The following is a 6037-nucleotide window of genomic DNA, read 5'->3' as shown; positions in this document are numbered from 1 at the left end:
CCATTGCAAGGAGGCTTAGACTCATGTCAGGTAAATTTGTTCAATATTTTTTTCTGTATTTTAATGAAGTTACTATATTTACTTAAAATTAAAAGTATTGCCGTGAGTACAGTAAATTGTTGAGCTTTTTAAACTCACTTTTCCCAGGGAGACCCAGTAGGCCCAATGGTGAGCAGACAGGGCTCTGTCTGGATTCAATCTGGGATTGTTAGTTTTGGTTTTGGCTGTGCTCAACCCAACTTTCCTGGCATCTACACCAGAGTGTCTTCTTACCAGTCATGGATCAGCACTGTTATGTGATGTCCCTCCTGGTTTTGGTCAGTTCTCCTCCAATGGATTTGATTGATTTCCTGTGCTCAGGTCTACCTATACCAAACACAATAACCCCAGCCTCAGTTACAGTGTGAGTGTAACTAAACTTCTTATGTTATATGTAACAGCACAAGTGTCATGCTCCTCGCTTCGTCACCATTGTCCATGTGGTGTTTGTTTTGTTGGCATGCCTTAGACTTCCCTTTACCTCATGTCACCACACCCCCTTGGTAACCTCTTCACTTGTCTATTTCCATAGTTATTAATGTGTATGTATATATTCTCCTTTATTTCTTTTGATTGCTGGTGGTTTCTTGTGTTTCTGAATACTTCCATGCATGTTCACATTGCCATCGCTGTTGCTGTATTGGTCAATGTACAACAGTATAATGGACTTTGTCATTGTTTTGTGTTGCTTTGTTCGTACTTTTTTTAAATTTCGGATTTATTAAATTGTTTTGTTTAAAATTCTAGACTCGCTCCTGCATAGAAAAAGTCTAGACTCGCTCTTGCGTACTAATTGCGTACTGATTCATTGACGCCTTTGCGTCAACGGGCCCAGTAATGGATGAACTTGCCTGAGCACACTGAGCAGGCTCATGCTACTAAATGGAGTTTGGCTCACTGACTGGCATATGTGCTGGATGGGCTCACTGGGAAAGATACCAGAAATTTGGAAGCCCACTGGTTGAACTGCCTTACAGTAGATATGTTGGGGATTATGATGTAGTATGAGGCAGGTAGGCCTTACACCTCAAGGAAGAGGAAAATGCCTGAAGTCATGAGTCTCTCCAACCCAAACAGCCACCACCTCCCGTGGGCTCTCTTGTTCCTGAGTCCAAGAAGGAAGTCCCCCAGCTTGCCTAACCAGCAAAGCTGTAAGCCCAGCCAGCTGAAAGCCCAGCCAGAGCTGACTACTGGAACAGAGCTTCCTGCCTCCCTGCTTTGCTGGCTCAGCTCTCCCTTAGTCAGGAGGAGGAAGGCCTCCCTGGAATTTCTTTTGGGGGGGTGGGGGTGTTATGCTGGGGCTCATGGGTTGGATCCACGCAGGACAGACTGGTCCTCCCGTAGATGCAGTCCCCACTGCATCCTGTGCTGCCCGGCTTACCAGGGGCACCATCCTAGATGCTCTGTTCACGGGAGGCCTCGCCTCCACCACCCCCTTTGCCTAGGATGGCACCTATACCCCGCCCAGTCAGCAAAATGTGATTTCATTTATGCTAACTAAACTTGTAAATGTGTTCACTTTTCACAGTGCCTGTATGTGGTCAAGAACCCCTGAATGGCCTTCCTTACAACATAGTCTCTGATATAACCGTGACATGGCCCTGGATGGTTAGTGTTCAAAACGACGACATACATGTTTGTAGTGGGACTCTTCTCTCCAAGGATTTTATCATAACCTCAGCTGAGTGCTTCTCCAGGTAAGCTGTTTACCTGTTCATATATGGTCCATCACATTCTGGAGGAATATATTAAAATCTAATAAAAACTAAAGTACACAGTAAGGTTGCCAATGAAAGCATGATGCAAATTTGAGAGGAGGAGGTTGTGACACGGCACAAATGTTTTTCATTTTGTTTGTTTGCTTTTGAATTATGTCTGGGACCACTGTTTTATACCTCTGCACTATGAACAAGTGGCCAAATTCAGAAGTAGCCCATTTTCTTTCTGACCGATAATTCTTTCAGGCCATATAGCTAAAAAAAGAAAATGTTTGCTATGTTGAATACAGAACTTGAGGATGTCAGAACCAACCCTTAGGCCATATTTTAATTGTCTTTAGGTGTCTCTCTGGTTCTTTAAACTATATTTGCTATTCTTCTACAGCTCTCCTCTGAACTCCAGTGACTGGAACGTCTTTCTGGGTTATCAGTCACTGAATCACAACTTCCTGCTCTCTCAGGCAGTTGCCAACATTATGCTTAGCAACCTCACCACTGTACCCAACATGGCAGTGTTGGAACTAGAGGAACCGGTGGAATTTGGTGACCACATCCAGCCAATGTGTGGACCTGGACAACCAGAGAGGCTTCCCCCCCAAGCTTAACTTGCTAGATAAGTTGGGAGCAACAGACTGACAGGACAAATATGCATGAGATCAGGATATGAATATGACCAAGCCAAATTTTGACAAGGTGCTGATATCACAATGAAATTAGATTAGTATTTGGCATTTTTCAAAAGTTTTTTTTTTTTTTTTTTTTTGTTCGCTGCAGCACAGTTAACATAACCCTGAGGCACATCCGAGCAAATGTGAGTGTGGTACGGCCTCCCTTACTGAAAGCATCTGCATCACACCTGTGACACTGCAAGAGGTAAGTTATGGGTGAGGTCTGAGAATGCCTTCACTTTATATAAGGTCACATGATTCATTTATCATTGTGAGGGTGAAACAAGACACACTTTTTTTCCTTTTGTTTATTATTTTGTGTTTGTCACCTCAAAAATCTAACATGTACAATTTGTATTCTTTTGACATAATCAAGCATAAAAAGATCAGTGTTATAACAAAACCAATGCATTTTGTTTCCCATAAATGAATTCAGTTAATCTAGAAAAAAGGTCCACACTGTTAGTCATGTTAGTCATGCAAGGCAAGTTTCTTATTAGTAAATACACAGAGAGGAATTTCCTTTAATCACACATGGTGCGTCTGATCTCAAGCTAATCACCAGTATTACAGGATGGGTGATCAGCAGGAAAAAAAAGCAGAAGCATTTACCGAATTCTTCACTCAGCTAACTCTCTCTGTTCCCAAACACTTGTTGTGATGGCAATAAAGCCTTCATCATGTTGTCTTTGAACCTGGGTGCCATCATGCCTTCGTCAACAACTGTATCGTCATAGCAGAGGCAAGACTGTATCCATTTAACAAGACTGCACTTAAACAGGGGCCAGACTGGGTATGTGTGAAGGGTAATGGGAGCTTATGGGTGAATAAGCAGCATGACACACAGTACGTATGTTTGTCTTCTGCACACTTGCACATGCTGTACAATATTAACTAGTCCTAACAATTTCTCATCTTTCTTTCTACAGCAACATTGGGGATCCACTGTTATGTAAATCTGAGCCGTCATGGTTTCTGATGACCATCATTTTGACTGTTGCCAACAGTGACAGTGTGAACTCATCTCTACAAAGTGCTAGTCAGATCAAATCACACACTGTTACTCGTGCTTCTCTGATGCAAATGATCCCCAACATATCTCAGTTCAGAGACTTCCGAAAACAGTTGGTGATCTTCCATCTCCTCCAACTACCCAATCTGGTTCATCACCAACCTCCAACTCTGCCCCCTCTACTGCATCCCCGAGCACAAACCCCATGACCACAACCAGCACTACTCAGAAAAGTGTACCTTCACCAGCTCTTTCCAGCCTCCTCTTCCTCAACACTTCTCTTACTTTGGATTCATGTAAGTTGGATAAAGCTGGGTTAAGAGGTCAATTTTATTTGAAAACCTTATCAAACCTCTCAGATGTTATGTCCAGCATATCTCCAGTTTTAAAATTCAGTGAAATTTATGAAGTTCTACTATAAATCAAATGTTTTCTTTTTCACTTTTCCATGTACTGTGTTGATAATCTGTTTATTACAAATCTGAAACACACAACAGTCTAAGTTAATAATGATATTGATAATTAGTTAACATTGTCATTAACATGATTAACTGTGACTGTCCCATGATATCCGTTGCAGAAATTTGCATCATGCGGGGTGAGAACCAGTAATGTCGCTGCTGAGCAAGTGATTGAATTTGCAGATTCCCCACTTATACAACTTCTAAACTTGCTTTAAAACAAATGAAAAGATGTGAACACACACAAATTCAAGTTATCAAAAATTTAGATATAGCTTGATAACCAGCACCCAGGTCTAATATGCAGAATAATTGTTTTGATTTTGATGGTGTCAAATATAGCAGATTCAAGGTTATAAGGGGTGATTATGTAGCATATACATCATCTAATCATCTGCGGTAGAGCCAATTATATAAAGTTGTTTTCTTTGTGGATTTTCATATTGCATATGTCCTTTGTGACAATCCTCAATTTTTTGGTCATTTACTTTGTCAACCCCCCCCCCCCCCCAAAAAAAAAAAAAAAAAACCCAAACAAACCATGAACTACAATGAAAAGAAATCAGGACAAAATACATTTCAGCAAAAGTACTTGTGCAGTTTGGATTACACTGCCTTAGACTGAGAACCTGTTACAACTGTATACATTCAATTTTAATAAACCTTTTCACTGTTACTGGGAGTTGCTCTTCCTAGACAAGTTAAATTTTCCCAGTAGGCAACGTTTCACTTTTTCATTTTCAGAAATAGCTTTCAGTCAGGTACTATTACATTTATAGATACTCTTATCTAGAGAAATTCACAGAAGTGGATAGATATGTTTTGGGAAAACATCTTAAGTTTCTCCTAAAGAAGTGGAGTCAGCACAGATACATACAAGACATAGTAAAGAGACACAAACACCCTGAGAGTACAAGTGCAATAAGGTTTCATGTTTTTGTTTTTTTTTAAACTCTTAGAATTATTGTAGGAACCTGGCATCGCAAACTGTGATATTACTGTTAACAGGATAGTCATTGAGCTAGAGTTTAAGAGGCTCCAAGAACAAAAATTGTCAGACTTTTCCATCACCAACACACTTGGTTTTATTTACAGAGCTTCTCTGATTAAAAATAAATAATAATACATTTGCAGTTGCACAAAAGGACCCTCAAAGCAAGTGTAGCATCCCTTTCCCTAGGGCTGAGGGCAGTTTGGTTAAAAACCTATAGAGATGGAGCTATGGGGTTCATAGTATTAGAAATTGTAGCCTGGTACTCCGATACCAGAACTTTGACTATTAATAACTACACTGCATGGCCAAAAAAAAGGTCACACTAATATTTCGCTGGACCGCCTTTAGCTCTGATTATGGCACACATTCGCTGTGGCATTGTTTCCACAAGCTTCTGCAGTGTCACAACATTTTCTGTCCAGTTGCATTAATGTTTCCCCAATATCTTGAATTGATGATAGGAGATTTGGACCACTGCACAAAGTCTTCTCCAGCACATCCCAAATATTCTCAATGGGGTTCAGGTCTGGACTCTGGTGACCAATCCATGTGTGAAAATGATGCCCATTCCCCCTGAACCACTCTTTCACAATTTGAGTCTAATGAATCCTGGCATTGTCATCTTGGAATATGCCCGTGCCATCAGGCAAGAAAAAAATCCATTGATGGAATAACATAGTCGTTCAGTATATTCAGCTGACCTCATTCTTTGGGCACATAATGTTGCTGAAACTAGACCTGACCAACTGCAGCAACCCCAGATCATAGCGCTGCCCCCACAGGCTTGTACAGTAGGTTCTAGGCATGATGGGTGCATCACTTCAGCCACCTATCTGCTTACCCTGATGCGCCCATCACTCCGGAACAGGGTAAATCTGGACTCAGACCACATGACCTTCTTCCATTTCTCCAGAGTCCAATCTTTGCTCCCTAGCAAATCGAAGCCGTTTTTGCCAGTTACCCTCACTGACAAGTGGTTTTCTTAAGGCTACACAGCTGTTTAGTCCCAATCCCTTGAGTTCCCTTCACATTGTGCGTGTGGAAATGCGCTTACTTTCAATATTAAACATATCCCTGAGTTCTACTCTTGTTTTTCTACGATTTGATTTCACCACACGTTTAAGTGATCGCCGATCACAATCATT

At 41.1% G+C, this 6037-nt stretch overlaps 1 pseudogene; it reads left to right on the top strand.

Annotated features, from left to right (window-relative positions):
- The window catches only part of LOC113591953, a 12596-nt pseudogene extending 8668 nt beyond the window's left edge, over window positions 1-3928 (top strand).
- The last annotated feature ends 2109 nt before the right edge of the window (window positions 3929-6037 follow it).

The sequence above is a fragment of the Electrophorus electricus genome, chromosome 14 (assembly GCF_013358815.1).
Source record: "Electrophorus electricus isolate fEleEle1 chromosome 14, fEleEle1.pri, whole genome shotgun sequence".
NCBI lineage: Eukaryota > Metazoa > Chordata > Actinopteri > Gymnotiformes > Gymnotidae > Electrophorus > Electrophorus electricus.
Note: the sequence above shows the minus strand (reverse complement) of the source record. Positions and strands in the feature narration are given on the sequence as shown.